The sequence below is a fragment of the Cornus florida genome, unplaced genomic scaffold, assembly GCF_030987335.1.
Source record: "Cornus florida cultivar Cherokee Brave unplaced genomic scaffold, ASM3098733v1 CherokeeBrave_3.0.0_Hap2_Chr10, whole genome shotgun sequence".
Classification (NCBI taxonomy): Eukaryota; Viridiplantae; Streptophyta; class Magnoliopsida; order Cornales; family Cornaceae; genus Cornus; species Cornus florida.
The window spans coordinates 42,418,266-42,442,275 of record NW_026775580.1 but is presented as its reverse complement, the minus strand read 5'-3'; the positions used below and the strand labels follow the sequence as shown (position 1 = coordinate 42,442,275).

The window sequence follows — 24,010 nt, the reverse complement described above, 5'->3', positions numbered from 1 at the left end:
TTTCATGACCTCGTTGAGGGTCACATTGGTGTCTTCAAGGAGTGTTTTATTTCTAGAGACTGTTGTTCTATCTTTTGCTTCCACATTTTGGATCTGTTTTGGGTCATCATAAGACACACTGGGTTGAAAAATCCAGGGTCTTAACAGTGCTACGTTGAAAACTCAAAGGTTATAGATCTGTGACTTTAGAAGCATGGGGCCCATATGAACGTGTTCGTGGGCCCAACAACACATCAAATCAACAAATCCCCATCACTAAACGAGGCCCAAACTTCCAATATGAGATCAAAATCCAAAAATATGCAAAATATATACACAAAGCAACACACATATATATATATATATGGAAATACAATGCTTCGAAGCTCAACAATGGTGGATTTGATCATGTAATAATCATGGATTCGACATCTAAAGCGTGGATACATGAAATCTAAGCCGAAAATCAAGCATGAGGTCACGGATCTTACCTCAAATGGATGGGAAGAGATGAGATGAAGAGAGGATGATGAAATCCGAGATCTGGAAAGATGAAGAGACGGTTGAAGCTCACTGATTTCGCCGGAGGTTCACCGGAGGTGGGAGAGGTGATGATGCACAGTGACAGCGACGAGAGGAGGGGTCAGGGCTTGAGAGAGGGTGAGATCGATCTAAATGATCGATCTTGAGAACCCTCGATTCTATTTTTAAAAACATTCCCGACAGAGTTCGATCGATCGAACTCAACTGTGATCGATCGAACTTTGATGAACTCTCTTCAAAGTATTTTTGGATTTTTGAAATTTTTAAAAATTGCAAAATTAAAATTAAAAATTGGAATTAAAATTAAAATTAAAAATTGGAAAAATAAAATAAAATATTTTTGGTTTTTTTTTTTAATTAAATTTAATTGAATAAACACTAATAATTAAAAATTAATTAAAATATTTTTGAATTTTTTGAAACTTTTTGAAAAATAACATAAAATGAAATAAAATGAAAAAATAAAAATGAAAATATTTTTTGATTTTTGAAAATTTAAAAAGTCAAAATAATGAAATGAAGAACTGAGATCGATCGAAACAAAAGTTCGATTGATCAGACAGAGAGCAAAAATATGCAAGTTTTTGGCTCAGAAAATTAGCCAAGTGTTGGAACATGAGATCGATCGAACTTGGAAGTTGGATCGATCGAAGAACTTTCAGATCAATCTTGGAATGTTTCGATCGATCAGACAGAGAGCTGAAATATGCAAGTTGATACAAGCTCAAAAATTTTCTAAGTGTTGAATCATGAGATCGATCGAACTTGGAAGTTGGATCGATCAAAAGTCTCTTGATAGATCTAAGAGTTAGTTTGAACGATGGGACAGAGAGGTGATTTGGATGCAGGTTTCTGCAGGTCGAAAAATTTTCTAAGTGTTGGATACAGAATGGAATTCAATCGATCGAATTCAAGTTTGAGATCGATCGAACTATACAGAATGCTCATTAATGACATGAAAGCTTATGCAATCCTCACCAAAGTTCCTTGAAATGCATATAAACCAAAAACAAGTATCTAGACTTCGCAAGAAATGAAATGAAAGATAGAAATGGGGGAGGAATAGGGTTTTGACACCCTACGAATTGTCTTTGCTAGTCTTTAACGTCTTAAGCAAGACATTGGGCTCTTTTAGCCTAGATCAAAGATCTTATAATGCATCCCCTCCTTGTTGGGGTGATAGATGCTTTGAACACCACCCAACAAATGGTTCTTTGAAGAACTTGTTGGATTAAGCTCAAAAGAAACCCTTGGCCCCTTGTCTATGCAATCATAACTTTTAGGCTTCCATGCCCTTTCAAAACAAGAGTTTGAAACAAGATTTTGAGAATGCAAGGTTGAAGATGATCCTTTGGAAGTTTTGGTCTTACACAAAAGCTCATTTCCTTGACATTGAAGATCATGACATTTATCTACAACATTAATCTCTTCTTCATATTTGTCAAATGAATTGGGTATGGGATTAAAGATATTCAACTTCACCTTCATGTGGCCAAATGAGATCTTCATTATCCCCGTCCTACAATTGATGTTGGCATTAGCGGTTGCCAAGAAAGGACGGCCAAGGATAACAGGAATTTGGCTCTTAGGATTGGGAACCGATTCTGTGTCTATGACAACAAAATCAACGGGTAAGAAGAATTTATCAATCTTTATCAAAACATCCTCAATTATACCCCTAGGCTTCTTAATGGATCGGTCGGCAAGTTGCAAAACTACCGACGTCTGTTTCAATTCACCTAGGCCCAATTTGACATAAACCGAGTATGGAAGAAGGTTAACACTTGCTCCTAAGTCAAGAAGCGCCCGATTAATGACATGATCCCCAATAATGCACGATGTAGTGGGTGAATCGGGGTCCTTAAACTTTGGAAGAGTGTTATGTTGCAAAATTGAGCTTACTTGCTCGGTCAAAACCACTTTTCTTGGTGCTTGGCTCTTGTTCTTCCGCTTTTGGGTGCACAAGTCTTTCAAGAATTTGGCATAAGCCGGAATTTGCTTGATTACATCCAATAGTGGAAGATTAACTTTCACTTGCCTAAACATTTCCATGATTTTATTGGTTTTTGCCTTTTGCTTGTCTTTTGAAATGGATCATTTTAAGGCATCCGGAAATGAAACTTTTGGTTCAAACACTTTGTCAAAATTTTCTTTTGAACTCTCTTCAACACAAGAAGTTTTCAAATCATTTTGTTCCAAATCATTTTTCAACAAAACATTTTCAACATCATTTTTCAAAACTTCTTTTTCAAACACATTTTTCAAAACTTTCTCATTCACAAGATCATGTATATGCAATGAAGGAGGAATGGAATGTGAAACGGGACGGGTGACAACTTGAGGTTGCACCGGTTCACTCTCTTCATTGGACATTCCAACTTGATTGTCCACAACCCTACCACTCTGCAAAGTAGTCACCGCATTAACATGTACAATGGTGTGACCTTCCGATAAGGAATGGGTTTCCACAACACATTATTGCTTAGGTGGGGCATTTATAAGCATATTTCCCTTCTCTCTTGCATTGAGAGTGCTTGCTATTTGCCCTACTTGGGTTTCTAGCTTCGCAATAGATTGAGAGTGAGAATGAAGCAATTGCGTGTTAGCCTCTAAAGTGCCCAAAGCATTCAAAACTTTCTCTTTAAAGGCGGAACTTCTAGTATTACCTTGGGAATAAGATTGGTTGGAAAATGAGAATTAGCAAATTGATTCCCTTGTGATTGATAAGGTCTATAACCTTGGGATCCTTGGTTTTGAAGTGGAGGTAGAATGTACTTCCCTTGAAAACTGCCTTGGGAAGGGTTTGAGCCCTCTCCTTGGTTTTTCCAAGAGAAATTCGGATGATTCCTCGAACTTGGATTATAATGAGTACCATAAGGATTGTTCCCTTGGTTCACAAAAGTTGCATTGACTTGTTCATTAGGTTCATTTTGCACTTGTCCGTGAGGACAATGAGAAGTAGAATGAAGAACACTAGAAAAAGTCATACATGTTTCATTTGATGCACGATGAGAATAGTTAGGGAAGGAAGATACTTGGTTCGCCGAGTTTTGGTTAATAAAAAATTGATTAAACCTTTGAGATAAAGACTTTATTTCGACGGCTATTTCATTTGAATGGTCGACTTGATGTAATCCAACACTCTTCTTATCTTGTGAATTTCTACCATTCTTGGATGATAGTGTTCTATGCAAAGAATTTTCACTCATGCTCTCATAGAGACGCCACACGTCATCCTCATGCCTATCAATGTATGAGCCACCCATGGAAGCATCAACCATACCCTTATAGTTGTCTGATAAGCTTTCAAAGAAGTATTGAACTAATTGCCATCTGGGCATGTCATGATGTGGACACTTGCTAAGTAATTCATTGAAGCGTTCCCATGCCTCATGAAACGTTTCTCCATCCCCATGTGAAAATTCTCGGATTGAGGTTCTCATAGCATTAGTCTTAAAAACTGGATAGTACTTCTTCAAGAACTCTTGTTGCATTTCTGCCCAAGAAGTGATTTAAAAAGGCCTAAGATTGTTAAACCAATACTTTGCCTTGTCTTTTAAGGTGAATGGAAAAAGTTTGAGTCTTAAAACCTCTTCTGGCATGTCCATATATTTTACGGTGGAACATACTTCAAGAAACTCATCCAAATGCTTGTAAGGTTCTTCACTTGGAAGTCCATGATAGTTAGGGAGCATTTGAATGGTTTGTGGCTTAATTTCATAATGATGTGCTCTAAATTGAGGCAATTGGATGCATGTAGGTGCATTATACTCATTTGGCACATAATGGTCTCTTAAAGTAAGAGGTGGATTAGCTACTTGAGGTGCAACATGAACACCTTGGTTTTGAATTCCTTGATTATTGATAGGAGGTTGTGAAGCATACATTGACCTTGGCATTCCATATAGAACTTGGCCTTGTTGTTGTGGTGGTTGGTGAATGAATGGCCTAGGCATGCCTAATGGTACTTGTATGTTCTCATTATGCACATTGGGATGAAGGATACCTTATTGGTCTATGTGACCAGGGTCCTTAACATGATTGTTATTATGGTCATCCATTGATAGATTAGCTCTATTTGACCTTCCTCTTCCCTTGGGATTTCTAACGATAGATTCCAGATGCAAATCAAGAGGGACAAGAGTTGGTCTCAATGAACGACGTCGATGCATGCACAATGCAAAACACAAAAAACACAAAGAATGACAAACACTATGCTTTCACAACAATGCAATTAGACTTCTTCCACAAACACTTAATTCATACTCCCATGCTTTAACAACAATGATGCAAGACAATTAAAAATAAGCCTCCACGCGGGCCGACGATTTACAAAAGGGATTGAGTAAAGAAAGTCTCACAAAGGCCTTTTAGCACTTCAACTCCAAATTCAAAGCTTAGTTTAGCAATTTTTTTAGAATTTTTAGCTTTTTACTTTCGTTGCTTGCTTAAATGCTTGATGGCTCCTTTGCTTGCTTCCTCGCCAACAATGCACCTAGTCAAGTAAGAACAACACAATAAGTAACCAAAAAGAAAAATAGAAATAAAGTAAAGACGCGATCAAAAGAGTACTAATCCTAATCAATTCCACAAATCCGACGTTGCCTAATCTAATCAATCAATCCCCGGCAACGGCGCCAAAAACTGATGGTACGCATCGTCCTACCATGAGCTTAAGAGTGTGCATTAAGGCGAGGGCCAAGAGTTTTACATTTATAGAAGCCACTACTACCTTTCACTATAAATATAGCTAGGGCGAGTAGGGTTCGTCCCAAGGGATTTGTGAGGATCGAGCAATGTCGTGGAATCATTATTAGGGCTAGTAGGTCGAGTGATCAAACAATTGGTTGGTTGGTTGATTAGAGAACAACTAAATTAAACTAAGCAATGGAAAAAGAATGCAATTAAGAGTAAGTAAGAGAGAGAGATCTTGGGGTTTAGAGATCACCACCAAGCAATGCATTTCTATATCATTGACAAGTGATTAATGAGGGCCAATGGTGTGTTGCAATATTGGTGTGTGTGTGTGTTTGGTTGATTCAACAAGCAAGGATGACTAGTTAAGCATGTATTATCTAAATATCATGTGAAAGGCACAATATATTTAAGCAATGAAGCATATATTGTCTAAACAACATGTGAAAGGCACAATAGATCAAAACAAGTCATTAATCCTTTCATTAAGCTCACAATCCAAATACAACACAAGGTTAGAGACATATACTACTTGCATTCAAAAGCTTGGATCATCAAACAACAAGCATGAATTGTCCTCCCATTTAACACTACACTACAACTACACTACATCTACACTACTAGCATGAAAATAAACTAGGGGAGAGGCACAATCTATCAAAGAATAAGTATGAACCATCAAGAGAATCACAAGAGCATTCCTTTAAGCACTATGTTTTGACAATCTCCAAATCTATAGTATCAATACACATAGACATGCATCAATAACACAAACTCTAGAGACAAGCACATGAACATCTATTCTAGCATACATAGACATATGGATAGAATGAAATGATCAATTAGAAGCATTAAACCACATAAATCATTGAATAAACAAGATCCATATATATCAAAGTGTCAAAACATCAATCATAACACTAATCCTTCAATAATACACAAGATTAAGATATAGAAAATATGTTTGGGGCTCACTCTAGCCCCAAGAGGATGTCTAGCCACTCATAGTGGTGTTGTTCCAACCCTCAAGGGCTAACTCCATGGAAGAGGCTTGCTCTTTGGTTGATGAATAATCTCCAATGGTGTCTTTAGCCTCCTCCTCCTCTCAACTTCCTCCCTAAGAAATTAAACCCTAAAATAGTCTATATGCTCAAAAAGTGCATCATATTCCTTTTATAGGTAGGTCAAGTGGCACACAAAATGAGCTGGGGTCGTGTAAAGAATATTCTCTAATGATTGGATAGAGGACAGATTGCACAAACTGGAACTTTAACTTTTTCACACTGGAGGAAGTTCGATCAATCGAACCTTAGACTTGGATCGATCGAATTGGCTAAGATCTATCGAACTTCGGCTAGATCGATCCAACTGGTTAAGCTTTTTGGGAAAAGACAAATCCGAGATATTTTAGAGAGATATTTATGGGAAAAGGACAAAAGTGGTTAGTGGGTGGTACAACTGTGGATAGGATCAATCATTTGAATAAGGACAAAAGTGTTCGATCGAACTTGGATCGATCGAACTTTTGGACTTTATGCTTTTGGGCCAAGGCTTGGATCTATCTTGAAGTGCTGAGATCGATCATTGTTTAATCGATCGAACCTTGAACTTGGATCGATCGAATTTTGCTGCTTTCCACCTTTGGCTTCATTTGCTTTCTTCTTTCTCCACTTTGCTCCTTTCTTTGTTTAATCCCAGAATTGCTTCAATTAAGCTCTTATTTGGCTGCGTTAGCTTATTTTCGGGATAAGTGCCTGAAAATGGAAATAATACGAAATCAATCTAAAACGGTAAAGTAAGATAGATAAAGGTGCTAGAATGCTCAAGCTTAAGGGGTTTAAATATGCTCTTTTCAATGCTCATCAATATATACACATATATACAGTGGGTCAAAGCTTCAAAAATGGGAAGATTAAACATGGAAAACTTGAAATCTAGCATTGAAAGTAGGGATTCATCAATATAAAGCTTGAAATCAAAAGAGAAATCTCGAATCTTACCCCGAAACTGAGAGAAGTGGATCAAAGGAGAGAGAGGTAAAATCTAAGATCTAAGATGAGGGAAAGAGATTCGGGCACGATGGAATCGCCGGAGCACTCGCCGGAAGATAGGAATAGTGGGGTTGCAGCGGCGAGGGGAAGCTAGGGTTTTTTGGATCGACCTTTGAATCGATATGAAATAACCCTAGGCCTCTATTTTTAAAAACATTCTCTCTTCAGTTCGATCGATCGAACTGAATCTTAGATCGATCGAACTAGTATCGATCTCTCCTCACTAAAAGACAAAATTATTTTTAAAGCTTTTGAATTTTTGAAAATTAAAAATCAAAAATTAAAAATTAAAATATATATATATATATATATATATATTTTATTTTTGAAAAATAAAATAAAAATAAACTAAGTAAAATAAAAATAAAAAAAACGAAAGAATTATTTTTTTGGAATTTTTGAAATATAAAATAAAATAAAATAAAAAGAAAATATTTTTAGGATTTTTGAAAAATAATAGACAAAAATAAAATAAAAAAAATACAAGAAATAAAAGTATTTTTGAAAACTTTGAAAACCCTTTTTTTTTAAATTCAGAATAAAATATTTTTGGAGTTTTAAATTTAAAATTCAAAACAAAAGTCAAACTTAAAGTTAAAACAGTAAATCAAAGAACAGAGATCGATCTCTCCAAGATCGATCCCAGAAAGAGTCAGATCGATCGAACATGCAAAAACTTGCAGACATGTTCGAACGATAGGACAGAGAGGCCTTTTGCAAAGGGTTCAAATTTTTCTCTCAGTGTTGAGACCGTAGATCGATCCAAGATGAAGTTGGATCGATCGAAGAACTTGTGATCGAGACAGAGAGCTGAAATATGCAGGTTTCCTTCGCACGATTGGACAAAAAGGTGATTGGATGCAGGTTGGATGCAGGCATGATGTTCGATCGATCGAACCTTTTTTGAGATCGATCATACAGAAACAAAATATCTATTTTCAACATGAAAGTGTATACAATCCCAATCACAGTTCCTAGCAATGTATATGAACCTAAAGCAAATATCTAGACTTCGCAAGAAATGAAATTTAAAATAGAAATGAGGGAGGAATAGGGTTATGACACCCTACGAAATGTACTAGTCTTTAACGTCTCTAGCAAGACGTTGGGCCTTTTTAGCCCGAATCAAACATCTTGTAGTGCATCCCCTCCTTAATGGGGTGATAAGTACTTTGAACTCCACCCAACAAATGGTTCCCTAGAGAACTTATTGGATTAGGCTTAAAGGAACTTGTTGGTCCTTTTTCAATGTGATCTTTAGGCTTCCATGCCCTTTCAAAACAAGATTTTGAAACAACTTTTTTCAAATTCCGGGTTGAAGATAACCCTTTTGAAATTTTGGTTTCAAGCAAAGACTCTATTCCTTCACATTTATTAGCATGACATTTCTCTACAACATTCACTTCTTCATGCTTATCAAATGAATTCGGGGTTGGATTGAAGATATTCAACTTTACCTTCATGTGGCCAAATGAGATCTTCATTATCCCCGTCCTACAATTAATGTTGGCATTCGCGGTTGCCAAGAAATGATGGCCAAGGATAATGGGAATTTGGCTTTTAGGATTCAGGACCGGTTCCATGTCAATGATAACGAAGTCAACGGGGAAGAAAAATTTATCAATCTTAATCAATACGTCCTCAATGATACTCCTAGGCTTTTTGATGGATCGTTCGGCAAGTTGCAAAACCACCGACGTCGGTTTCAAGTCTCCTAAGCCTAATTTGACATATACCAAGTATGGAAAAAGATTAACACTTGCTCCTAAGTCTAAGAGAGCCCGATTGATGATATGGTCACCAATGACATAAAGATGTAGTAGGTAAACCAGGGTCTTTGAACTTTGGAAGAGTGTTATGTTGCAAAATAAAGCTCACTTTCTCGGTCAAGACCACTTTCCTAGGTGCTTGGCTTTTGTTTTTCCTCTTTTGGGTGCAAAAATCTTTTAAAAACTTGGCATAAACAGGAATTTGCTTGGTTGCATCCAAAAGCGGAAGGTTAACCTTCACTTGCCTAAACACATCAATGATTTCATTTGTCTTTGTGTTTTGCTTGTCAAGATAAATGGATCCTTTCAAGGCATCCAGAAATGGAGCTCTTGGCTCAAAAACTTTTTCAAAATCCTTTGTTGAAACATCAACACAAGAATTTTTCAAATCATGCTTTGATTCATCTTTCAAATCATTTTTTAACTCACTTTTCAAATCACTTTTTGACACTTTCTCATTTGAATGATCATGTATATGCAATGAAGAAGGAATATGATGTGAAACGGGACGGGTATCAACCTGTGGTTTCACCGGTTCACTCTCTTAATTGGACATACCCACTTGGTTATCAATGATTCTCCCACTTCTCAAGGTTGTCACCGCATTGACATGCTCTATTATAGGACTTTTGATAAGGAATGAGTCTCCACAACACATTGTTGCTTTGGTGGGGCATTCAAAGGCATTTTCCTTTTCTTTCTAGCATTTAAAGTACTAGCTATTTGCCCTACTTGGGTTTCTAGCTTAGCAATGGATTGAGAATGAGAATGAAACAATTGAGTGTTTGCCTCTAGAGTGCCTAAAGCGGTCAAAACTTTCTCTTCAAAAGCGGGACTCCTAGAATTTCCTTGAGAATATGATGGTTGATTAGGAAAATGAGAATTAGAAAATTGATTTCCTTGTGATTGATATGGTCTATATCCTTGTGATCCTTGGCCTTGCATTGGAGGTAGAATGTACTTTCCTTGAAAACTACCTTGGGAAGGGTTTGAGCTTTCCCCTTGGTTTCTCCAAGAGAAATTCGGGTGATTCCTCCAACTAGAATTATAGTGATTGCCATAAGGATTGTTCCCTTGATTAACAAAAGCTGCATTGACTTGTTCATGATGCTTACTTTGCACATATCTATGGGGATAATTGGAAGTAGAATGTAAAACACTTGAACGTCATACATGATTCATTGGATGCATGATGGGAATGGTTAGGGATGGAAGATACTTGATTTGCCGAGTTTTGGTTGATCAAGAATTGATCAAACCTTTGAGATAATGATTTCAGCTCGGCGGCTATTTCATTGGAATGGTCAACTTGATGTAAGCCAACATTCTTCCTTCCACTTGAATTCCTACCATTCTTAAAAGATAAAGTTCGATGCAAAGAATTTTCACTCATGCTCTCATAAAGATGCCACACGTCATCCTCATGCCTATCAATGTAAGAGCCACCCATAGAAGCATCAACCATGCCCTTGTAATTATCGGATAAACTCTCAAAGAAATATTGAACTAATTGCCATTTGGGCATGTCATGATGTGGACACTTCCTAAGTAATTCATTGAATCTTTCCCATGCCTCATGGAACGTTTCCCCATCCCCGTGTGAAAACTCTCGAATTGAGGTTCTCATGACATTGGTCTTAGAAATCGGATAGTACTTCTTCAAGAACTCTTGTTGCATTTCTGTCCAAGAAGTTATTGAAAAAGGCCTAAGATTGTTAAGCCTGAAGACCTCTTCTGGCATGTCCGTGTATCTCACGGTGGAATATACTTCAAAAACTCATCTAAATGCTTATAAGGTTCTTCACTTGGAAGTCCATGATAGTTAGGAAGCATTTGAATAGTTTGTGGTTTGATTTCATAGTGGTGTGCTCTAAATGGTGGCAATTGAATACATGTGGGTGCATTATATTCATTAGGCACATAGTGATCTCTAAAAGTAAGGGGAGGGTTAAATATTGGAGGTGCAACATGGGCACCTTAATTGCCTTGAACTATGGGAGGTTGTGGAGCAAACATTGGCCTAGGCATTCCCAATGGAACTTGGCCTTGTTGTTGTGGTGGGTAAATGAATGGCTTCGGCATGCCTAATGATACTTGCATGTTATTATGATGCACATTGGGGTAGAGGATACCTTGTTGGTCTATGTGACAAAGGTCCTCCACATAGTCCTCATTATGTACTTCCATTGTAGAAGTAGAATGATTAAAATTACCCCTTCCCCTAGGTGTACGAACAATGGATTCTAAATTCAAATTAAGACAGACAAGAGTAGGATTTAATGACCTTCGACCATGCATGCACAAGCAAAACTCAAACAAGTAACAAACAATCAACAATCACTTCACCTTCGCAACAATTCAATAATCAACAAACTTCCTCCACATACAATGATCCCATACTCCCATGCTATCAACAATATGCAAAGAATAATAAAATTGCCTCCACATGGGCTCACGATATTGAAATACAAGCCTCCACAAGGGCCGACGATTTAACAAAAGATTGAGTTAAGAAAAAGCTCACAAAGGATCCTTTAGCATTTCAATTCAATTTTTAATTTTAGCCTGGCAAATTTTTTAAATTTTAGCTTTTTCCTTGCTTTTACTTAGCTCCTTGCTTAAAATGCTCATTTGCTTACCTTCTAACTCAATGCACCTAGTCAAGCAAGAACCAACACAATAAGTAACCAAAATGAAAATGAAAATAAAGTAAAGACACGATTAAAAGAATACTAATTCCTAATTGATTCCACAAATGCAACGTTGCCTTCAATCAATCCCCGGCAACGGTGCCAAAAACTTGGTGTGCTCGTCAAGCACCAAAGCTTGCAAAGTGGACTAAGATGAGTGTGGCCAAGTTTTACATATATAATTTGCCACTACTACCTTTTACTAAAAATATAGTTAGGGCAAGTAGGGATCGTCCCAAGGGATTGGTGGGCCGTATTAGGTTGTGGAATCGAGATTAGGGTTAGTAGGTCGAGTGATCAAAAGATTGGTTGGTGATTGAATTATACTAAGATGCAATTTAAACTAAAGTCAACAATTAAATGCAATAGAGAGAAAATAAGAGAAAGAGAGATCTTGGGGTTTAGAGATCACCACTAAGCATAGCTTTTCTACACCCTTAATGAATGATTAATGAGGGGGAAAACATGTATTGCAACAATAATGTGTGTGTGTTGTTGTATCAACAAACATGGATGACTAATTAAGTATATATTGTCTAAGCAACATAGTAGATAGCACAATATATCAAACTAAGCCATTAATCCTTTCTTTAAGCTCATAATCCAAACACATCACAAGGTTAGAGACATACGCTACTTGTTTTCATAAGTATGGAACATCAAACAACAAGCATGGATTGTCCTCCCATTTAACATCTAAACTACAATTACACTACAATTAAGCTAATGACATGAAATTAAACTAATTAAACTAAGGGAAAAGGCACAATCCATCAAGAAATGAGTATGAACCATCAAATAAACCACAAGAGCATTTTATTAAGCACTATGTCTTGACAATCTCTAGATCTATAGCATCAATACACATAGACATACATCAATAACACAAAATCTAGAGACAAACACATGAACATCTATTCTAGCATACATAGACATATGGATAGAATGAAATGATCAATTGAAAGCATTAAACCACACAAATCATTGAATAAACAAGATCTTTGTATATAAAAAAGTCAAAACATATATCACAATACAAATCCCCTCAAAAATACATAAATCAAGATGTAGAAAGCATGCTTAGGGCTAACTCTAGCCCCAAGAAGATGTCTAGCCACTCATGGATGGTGTCCTCCAACCCTCAAGGGCTAATTCTATGGTAGAAATTGTTCCTCTTCTTGGTTGATGGAAGAACTCCAAGCTTGTGTCTCTAGCCTCCTCTCTTCTTTTCTTCCTCACTAAGAATATGATATGGAAATTGTGTCAAAAGTCTTTTTTTTGTAAAAGTGGCTCATATTCCTTATATAGGTAAGTCAAATGTCACACCCAATAGTCTGGGCTCATACATCAATATTCCTCCAATGATTGCGCCATGAGCCAAGCTTTAATGAGCTGGATTTTGTCTTTTTTGGGGCTTGAGGAAGTTCGATTAATGAGCTGGATTTTGTCTTTTTTCGGGCTTAAGGAAGTTCGATCGATCGAACTTGTGGTGAGATCGATTGAACACGGCTGAAATCTATCAAACTTTGGCTGGATCGATCCTCCCATGGCGTCGCCTTTTTGGATAAGGACAGATCTGAGATATTTTGGGGAATTAGACAAAAGTGGTAAGTAGGGTGGTACAATAGGATAAAATGGAATCTTTTCGATCAATCTGAGAATTGTTGGATCAATCAAACTTTGTGAGATCTTTGGATAAGGACAAAAGAGCTTGGATCCATCTTGAAATACCTAGATCGATGAACTTTCGATCGATCGAAATATACTTGTGATCGATCGAACTTGCTGAATTCCATACTTTGCTTCAATCTGCTTCTACTTTGCTCATTTCTTCTATCCAGCTTGAGTTAGCTTCTTTTAAGCTCTTATTTGGCTGAATTAGCTTATTTTGAGGATAAACACCTAAAAAGGGCAATAACACGAAATTAGTCTAAAATGGGAAAGTAAGATAGATAAAGGTCCTAGAATACCTAAGCTTAAGGGGTTTTAATGCGCACTTTTCAGCGCTCACCACATCACCAAAAACTCATAATGGCCATACCGTGTGCGGAAAGCGGTTTTGGATATATCTTCATCCTTAACCCTTAACTGATAGTAACTTGATCTCAAATTAATCTTCGAAAAGCATGTCGCTCCCTTCAATTGATCAAACAAGTCATCAATCCTAGTCAAAAGATATCTGTTCTTGATCATAGCGTGATTCAACTTGCGATAATCGATGCAAAGTCTCAAAGACCCATCCTTTTTCTTCGCAAAAAGAACCGATGCTCCCCATGGTGAAGCACTAGGACGAATAAAGCCCTTAGCTTTCAAATCATCCAACTGACCTTTCAGCTCATCAAGCTCTGCCGGTGCCATACGGTATGGTGCTATAGAGATGGGTGCTGTACCGGGAATGACATCAATGGCAAAAATAACTTCCCTTAAAGGAGGTAACTCTGTCAGTTCCTCTGGAAAGACATCAACAAACTCCTCAACAACGGCTGGAAGAACCCGGCCCAAACTGCTATCCTCGTCAACTAGCAAACTAGCCAAGTAGGATCTATGGCAACTCTAGTCATCAATACTGAAAACCATCGTCAGGTGGGAATCGCTCCGATCTCCCACAAAATGGAAACAATCTTCCTTAAGAGTGCAAACAGACGCCCTCCCACGGAAGTAATCGATTGTAGCCTGAAAGAATGACAACCAATCCATCCCGAGAATGACGTCAAAGCCTGTCATGTCGAGAACAACGAAATCGAACTCTAAGGTCCGCTCAGCTATCTCAATAGCACAACCCCGATAAACACAATCCAAAGACATTGGACCCCCAACTAGTGTGTCAACACAAAGAACACTATCCCAAAGTGTGACCTTCAGACCCAATGAATGTACAAATGATGCAGAAATGAAAGAATGTGATGCACATGTATCAACAAGAACTCATGCCCAAGAATTGAAAACTAGAAAGATACCTCGAACTGAAGAGGTGGATACGGAAGTATCCACCTGTGGAAGAGCGTAGGCTCATCCCTGAGTCCCTGAGCCCTACTGTGAACTACCATGATAGCCTGACTGATGTGTAGAAGCAGTAGGTGTAGAACCCTTGGCTGGATAAGTGTCAACTGGCGCCACTGGCTGTGGTGCTTGAGGAACTCTAAAACCAGACTGAACCACTGTAGATTATACCGATACCATCAATGAATCTGTGTTACTACGTGACTTATTCAACAACTTTGGACAATCCTTCTTGAGATGACCTGGTCATTTGCAATAGAAGCAAGTTCCCTAGCCTGTTTTCGTAGAAACTGATGTCTGACTAGCCTGTGGTCAAAGTTGTGGGCAGCGAGGCTTGATATGCCCCGGCTGCTAACAATGGTAACAAACCACACTCTAGGCTAATCCCGTAGATATAGGAACTGTGGGTGCAGAATGAATCTGCTGCGGTGCCCCCTGTGAGTGAGTATTGTTCCCTGCCCTAGCTTTCTTCCACTGACTCCCGAAAGATGATGGATTGTCTCCGCGAGGCTACTTATGTGAACCCCTGATCCGTGACTGATCTCGTTCCTCTGCCTCAGCTAGCATAGCCCTCTGGACTACCTCTCTGTAAGTCCTCAAATCAATAATTGAGACCTGTGGCCTAATGTCAAGATGTAGCCCATCTTGAAACTTCATTGCCCTGGCCACATCCGTCGCCACCATATCCTCGGCATAACAAGAGAGAGAAGTAAATCATGTCTCATACTCAATGACACTCATAGTGCCCTGATAAAGACCTGTAAACTGTATCCTCATCTCCCGCCTCATAGCCCTCGGAAAGAAGCGCTCGAAGAACAAATCTCTGAACTCATTCCAAGTCATCAACTCAACATTGTGGACATTGGTCATAGACCTCCACCAAATATCTGCATCTCCCATGAACATAGAAGCAGTTAAGGAAATCCTCAACCTGTCCGTGGGTACCACCATACTATCCAACTTGCAAACTATAAGGTCTAACCAAGCTTCTGAGACTAGCGGATCTGAACTCCCCGTAAATGGATCAATCTTAACCCTCTGTAGTCACATAAAGTACTCCATTGCCTTATTGACTATCGGTGCTGGTGCCCGTGCCGGAATCTGTATCCCTGCCACTTACCTGCGTATCAATTCCTGTAGGGATTCAATGATCCCCTGATTGATTCCCTGAGCCACTCGCTCCTCATAAGTCAGTACCCGCGGCGGATTAGCATCCATGCCACAATTTGGAATCCTGGGCTTTCCCGGACCCCTCGTGAACTCGGTGTCAGCCACCTATTCTTCAACGCCCTGATGTGAAGACTCTCCATGTGTGACAACCATGATGCTAAATGTACATATGGAAAGAGGTCAACAATAACACAAGTTATTATGACCGAATGCAACTCATACTATGAATGCACAAAACACGAAGCAAGACAAGGTATGCAACATACGGTCATGGTAAAGCAATCAAAGAAAGCTATTTAAATAGTTAATCACTTAAGCAAATAAGCATACATGTCAAACAAAGATGCTCTTAACCACATAGGCATATAAGCATAAAGACATGTCATACTACCAAGCGTGTTATCAAAAAACACGTAAACATGTTACAACAATAAAATATGTTATCAAAGGCATGTGAATATATCAAAGTAGATCAGCAAAAGCATGATATACACCCAAAACCCGTCGTACTAAGGTATTCAAACCTAGGAGCTCGGATACCACTTGTGACGGCCCAAGTTTTTTAACCTGGTGCATCAGTGATGACTCGAAAGTTGACCCGATAACGGATCCGAAATGCGGACGCAAAAGATGAAACCATAGTCCTTTGAGATAAAATCATCTCTAAGACACCAATGTGACATTCCATGAAGTCACGTAACTCAAGAAAAGTGAATGAGCAAACGAGAGTCAAAACGGGCAAAGTCTGTCAATTAAGGGCAAAATGGTCAATTCATAAATAAAAAGAGAAAATTGACTCTAAACAAGTCAAACAAGGTGAATACAACATAATCTAATTATTTCACAACATTCCAAGAGGTTCTAAGAACTTTGGCCAAGAATCCCACAAAATCGCCCTTTCCCGGTTTAAGCGAAAACTGACACTACCTCACTAAAACATGAATAACTCCCACTATGATTTGAATCTGAGAATTGAATTGGTATCATTGGAAAGATGACTCAAAATCCTGAGTTTAGGCTCAAGAATCACCCCATTTGGATTATAAATGAGGAAGTTATGACCTTTTGAAGTTGGAAAGTCAATGTTGAAACAAAATCTGGAAGGCTGGTACATGAAGGCTATTTTGAATGACCGAAATAGAGTTTCGGATGACTAAAATAGACAAAAAGTTTTCTAAAAACATAATTTTGAGGGGAGGTTGTTTCAGTAGACCGAAATAAGCCATCGGTCGATCGAAATAGACCCAAATAGCGAAAATGGCTACTGGAATTAGTGTTTTACTGTGCAATAAAGTTCCCAAAAGCCATCGGTCGACCGAAATGACATTTCGAACGACTGAAATGACTCGAAAAGCTGCTAAATGACCTGTTATATTCCTGATGTGACCCGAGCGTGTGCACAAAATAATGCACAATACTTTGGTTTTGGAAATGGTATCAAACGGGCATCATACTTTAAATTTATATAAAAGCCGCTTAACACTTATACCGTCAAGTATGAAATGAGAAGGAATCATTCCTAAGGGATTCAACACGTGTTGGGATTAAACTTGATTTTAGTGCTAATGAGATTGCAAAAGAGAGAGAGACAAAAAAAAAAAAAGATTTTTGGTGAAATAATTAAACTAGAGTTCAATTAAAAACATGGAAATGGAAATGACAATGCATGTAAATTAAATTAAGAATTAAAGAAATAGGAAAAGAGTTTTAGGATTATGATTCACCACTAAGCTCATATAATTAACCATTTGCTTTCAATTAATGGGGAAATCATTAGTGTAATTATAGATGTAGCCACATTATCATCACAAATCACAATTGTAAGCATAGATTATCAACATCAAGAATGAGTTGTCTACTTAATGACAATTAAACTAAAGTGTAGAACCCATTCAAGACTACGTCATAACCCACCATACGCATTCACAAATGTATCCAATAAGAGCACACATCAATCAAAAGAATAATACAAATTGTAATTAAAAGCATGAATTGACATAATCAAGCACAATTTGCCTACTTAACTATAATTAACTAATGACAAGTAAGCTAATTTGTAGAACAACCCATCAAGATTAAACATTTATCCATCAAATTAATTGACAATTATATCAAATAAGTATCATGCTATGGCCATCACTAAACATAACTACAAGAAGTATCTAGTATAAAATATAATTCTAAAGTAATCACATATAAACATGCAAATTACATATAGAATTAATAAAAGAATTAAGTTTGAATCATCTAATGAAGAATAAAATTCCTAATTAATCATACATAGACATATAATCAAATAGAGATTTTAATGGAAGAATTCATCAATACAAACCCTAATTTTTTAAATCAAGCATATATATATAAATAAATCACAAGGCCATACAATTAATTACAATATATTAATTCCCCAAGAAAAGAAATACAAGGTTTAGGTTACATGAACTTAGGGCTCATCCAAGCCCTAAGTGAAGAACTAGCTTATAGAGGAGACGATCATGGTGTCAACAAGCTCCATCTCCATCTTTTGGCTCCTTCTTCTTCTTCCTTCAATTGTAGACAGAGAGCCTGTAAAATTTCTTAAAACCCTAGCCTCCTCCCTTTTCTCTAGAGAGAACGTTATATCTTCAGAAAAATAAAATGTAATAATCAAATAATAAAAATTAACTCCCAACTAATAGTTCCTTATTTCCCTTAAGCACAAACCCTATTGGAGGCCAATAGTTCACAAAATAAGCCCCAACAAGAATATCCCGTAGCCAAGTAAATAATAAATCCCGCAATGCTACCAAGGGCCTGGGGATCGATCCCCCAACCTTGGGAATCGATCCCCAAGGCGTATTTTTTTGCACCTTGCTACTTATACGGGGATCAATCCCCCACTTTGGGGGATCGATCCCCCAATGCTAGAAATCTCTTTTAAGCCCCGTTTAACTCTATTTTGGCCCCGAACTAATTGGTTTGCTTCTTAATCATTGGAACATCATCAAAGGCCCGGAAAAAAGTAGAATTGACCGCTTTTGAATGATAAGCACACTATACGAACAATGGGCTGTGGTCTCTTTCTGCCATTTTCTAAGCTTTTTCCGATTATTTTTGCTTGACTCCAAAAATTGTGGTAATGGACCAATTTAAACCCGTTTGAACTTTATTACCCTGAAATACACATAAATATAAATTAGGACTAAAATATGAAAGTAAGATAGATGTAAGGACTAAAATACCCTAACTTAGGTGCTGAAATGTGCAACATTTAAGTACTTATCAATTCCAAAAGTGTTGAGGCTTAACCCAAGCCTCAATTCCCATCATGCATTGGTTCAAAAACAAGGGTTAAAAGTTGATTTTTAAGGAGATATGAATATGTGGACATGCCAACAACCTCAAAATGAATAATTGAATGTAAAACAATGGTTTATGGCCTCATACATGTCAATTATTAGAGTTTCATATGCTAAACCTCCAAAATTAGTTTAAATACATTTTTGAAGCGAAATTTGGTACCAAATGGATACAAGTACTAAAGTAAACATGTTTGACCCTTGGCCTTATTACATACATGTTTTTTGTGTCAAAAGTAAGTGCTTAAGTATCATTACACATCAAGGGAGCTACATTAGCTCCTAAAATGCCATACACCCATGGTATACAAAATATGACATCAAAAGTAAAGCATGCTAAACACTTGCATGTCAATATACAAAAATGTTTCAAATTGCTCATAAGCCTTTATGGATGATGAGCATCTAAGAATATAGTCTCTTTACTTGTAAAATAATCCAAACCACTAGGGTGAGTAATCAAGTTACTCGTATGAAGAAACATATGCGTATACCCTAAAGTTTCAATATCATTGTAAGATCAATATAGACGAATACAAGGGATTATTCCATTTAACGTTTATGTTCAAGGTGTTCTAAGGGATCATCTTAAGCTAACTTAAATGATTTTTTAACAACACATATCAATATCAATGTACTTAACAACATCAATTCGCCAATAACAAAAATCTCAAGTTACAATTAAGCATTGGTTGTCAACTTGGAATTGAATGCGAAATCAATTAGTGGAAGACTTGGACATCACATCCCAGGGTAAACCAAGATCAAAACGGTTATTCCAGGCATTAACCCGCTAGGAAGACCACCCAATGCGCACTATCTCAATTGGGGAGAACTCATACCTCCCGCACTAGAGCCAAACTCTAGCCATATCACTTGTAACAATGTCCCAAGAGAATCCAAAATCATAATCAAGTTCAAAACTCATACACTATAATTAAGACATATAAACCACCTTCCACATACAAGTATTTTGAAACCACACAAACCATGAAAAGTCCTCATCATGATATTATGCACAATACAATACCACCAACATAAAAATTTAAATCATGTATCAACAATAAGCTTTATACACTAATTCTTAACATTTTAGCAACAAGCTTTTAAAATAATCATAATTTGTCATCAACAAGATTATAGAATTATCACCACCATAAATATAGTAATTCAAGTCATTAGAAATTGTATATAACATTTATAATTCTACAAGAGTTCTATAATACTACCACATGTGAAAATACTAGAATTTAGCATACTACTAAATCATATAATCTTTCTACACATGGTATACACATATCATACATGCTTATATCAATAAACCCTAAGTCAAAAAGTGATGATTTTCTATAATATGCAAGACTATCATATTAAAAGTATGTACACAATATATATTAAACCCCAAAGGATTGTAAAACACTTAAAATATAAACATACTATCACCCTATCTCAATAGAGAATTGAATCTCTATACTCCAAGCAACCAAGCTTAAAAATGGAAAACAATTCTAGGGTTTTGAAGAGAAGAGCAAGAGGAAACTTTTACTTCCCAAGGTTTATGGTCTAAGGTGAGTGGAAGGAAGCTAAAAATGAAGTCAAAGCTCTAAGCCAACTTTTCCTCCAATGGTGGCTAGGTTAGGGTTTTGAGAACAAGTGAAATGAAAAAGATGAAGTGAAAAATGATGAGTGGAGGATCTAGTATTCCTCTACTCATTATGTGCTCTTACACTAACTCTCACACACATACAATGCAAGACTAAAATATAAACCCACACTTGTCACAAATCCATGGCTCCTTCCTAGGCTTAATCCTAAGCCTATACTTGTCAACCATCCAAGCCAACAAGTGCACCAATCCTAGGCCAACAAGTGGGTGAATCTCCACCCTCCAAATGTCAAGAGATTATGCATCCAAGTCACTCCACCCCATTGCCAACAAGTGGCACCATGAGAGAGTGACACTTTTCACACTTTCCAAAAATTACAAAAAAGTCCTTTTTCAAAATATCTTCCAAATTAAATTGCAAAAAGGTCCCTAAAATGAAAAATAATTATTTTACATAATTACACTAAAATCCCAAAAATCAAAAATGTTTCCAAGAAAGTATGCATCCATGCCCTTTACGAAAAATGAAAGCAACTAGCATGCTTTTCTACAAAAATAAAAATACAAATGTCATGGAAATCAAATATCATGGATGCATGAAAAATTGGAATCAAATCCGAGCACAAAAAGTAAGGTTATGCAAGGAAAAATTATAAACGGGAAAAAGACGAAATAAGGAAAAGACAAAAATAGGAAAAAGGTGAAAAAAGAAAATCACCAAAAAAAGGAAAGGGAAGAAAATGACCAAGTCATTACATGATGAGCACCCACTTCTCAGCTATTACCGTTATCTTGAAGTTAAGTTATTTAGCTATCAATTCTAGTAGCTCATAGCTTTAGTACAGACTTATCTAAGTAGTCTATCTTGATAGTAGAGTAATTTGTTTTGAAGAATATTCTTCAAAAACTACTACTTTACAAGTAGTATTATTCCTTCCTACATGAGCAGATATGATATATAGCTCAAATAGCTTATGGCTAAAATGGCTACTCATCACCCTCGTGTTTTTTACTATCAAGTTGAGAGCTAGAACCAACTAACATATTTTCATCTTCTTCTTAGGTTTTGTGCACCTCATTAATCATTTTAGCTTATATCTAAGCTAACTAGTTTGCAACTCAGTAACATTTTAGCTTTTAGCTAAATTGTACATTAGAGCTAACTAACTTGTTTAGTTTGTCTCAGTGTACTTGCTTAATGTATCGATAACATTTTCCATTAAACTCTTTAGAATTATTGGAAAATCTTCTCTTATTCAGCCCATTCACAGCTATACGTGTCTTAAATACTAGTATAGATCTTTTTTCCCTTGACTATTAGGAGAATTGATATAGTTGGACTAGTTAATTTTTGTTTGTTGTGTTACATACACAAACCAGTCATGAATTCATACAAATTCAATAATATCACATATTAAATAAACTATGTTGTAAAATTGAATTACAATATATACTAAGTAATTCAACTACATAGTTCAATATTATAGTATCAAATAAAAGTAAACATTTATAAAAATAATATTGAACTTGCATAACAATATAATTTAATATTATATCACATGATTAATTATATCACATAATTAATCTAAAAAATAATTTAATAATAATATTCAGAAGAAGACTTTGCTTCCTTAAAGTTTTGTGGCTCATTCTCCAATAAACATGCTAGAAAATTAGTACCAAAAGATTTAGACTTTCTAGCCCTCTTGCTACATCTAAGCTCATCATTATTTTTATTATATGATTTATGCATAAAAAAACAATATGCACTACTGTTATGAGCATAACATATCAAAGATTTTATGTAACGATCACTCCACCACATGATTTTGTTCTTAGGTTTTATCCCAAAAGGCCTCATACCAATTGGAGATAACACTACCACATAAAGCACTTCACATTTCCCTTACCTAAGCAATGTGAGATTGTGCACTTGTAGCTCGCCTAGTGTGGTAGCCTATCAGTGCCTCTTGCACCCGTCCACGACACACCCACCTACAAGGTCGTCACATTTTAGGTCCCACTTTAACTTTCTTATGAGTAGGAACTGCAACCTTAGTTAGACACCCCTACACATTTAAGAATTTATAGGAAGGTTTTCAACCTTCCCATAATTCACATGGTGTCACATTAGTTTTCTTTTGAGGTATTTTATTGAGAATATAATTTGCAAAAAGTAAAACTTTCCCCACACAAATTCTGAGTTAAACCAGAACTTATCAACATAGCATTTCTTCGTAAATGATACCATGTTTTAAACAAATATCAACAAATGGTGTTTCGTATTCATAAACTCTATCATTTCTTAACACCTTAATCTTTTGCCATGTTGATTCTCAACCTCATTTTTGTAATGTTTAAACATTTCTAAGATTTCATCTTTACTTCATACCAAATATACATAACAGTATCTTTTGCAATCATTGATAAAAGTAACGAAGTACTTTTTTTTTTCCACCTCTAGTTGGCACAAATTTATGATAATATAATAACTACATAAATTCATATTACAAAATTAAAATAATTCAACCAATATTGAATTATATAAATAATCCAATAATCTATTTATATAACATGCTTCAATTCACATAATATTGAACACATCAATATTTAGCATATTATCATATAATAATGTACATAACATTATTTTATTATATCTCAATTATTAGTATAATCTTTACTTATTTATATCTTAAAAAGAAACATATAATAAAATGTACGTAATGACTGAATATGTCTTAGTATTGTTGGTAAAATATATGTTTCATGTGACATTTAAGATATAACAACCCTTATACTAATATGCTATGAGATAATTAACAATATGCTAATAAATGATTAATTAAATATGCAACTATATGTTTAATTAAATATACAAAATAAAGTAATAAATAATAAATAAAAAATCTGGACCGATGCTTGTATTGAATAATATGTCCTTAAGACATATTCGCCCTACTATAATGCTAACGGACTCAGTAGCATCTATCTCCCAGGATACAACGGTCTACATCTACCAATAGCAGCACTACAAACTCGTGTATATGACGAATCTCCTCCGTGTAATAGTCCCTTTGACTCAAAAATGCATCTATACTATAGAAATAATGAATTGGGTGCAATCCAAACCAAATGGTTCGGACCAAATTTAATATGGCTCAATGAAATT

At 36.3% G+C, this 24,010-nt stretch overlaps 2 pseudogenes; both read left to right on the top strand.

Moving 5' to 3' along the window:
• The first annotated feature begins 3,861 nt into the window (after positions 1-3,861).
• On the top strand, positions 3,862-3,960 carry LOC132280308 (small nucleolar RNA R71; annotated as a pseudogene).
• A 6,600-nt stretch (positions 3,961-10,560) lies between these two features.
• On the top strand, positions 10,561-10,659 carry LOC132280341 (small nucleolar RNA R71; annotated as a pseudogene).
• The last annotated feature ends 13,351 nt before the right edge of the window (positions 10,660-24,010 follow it).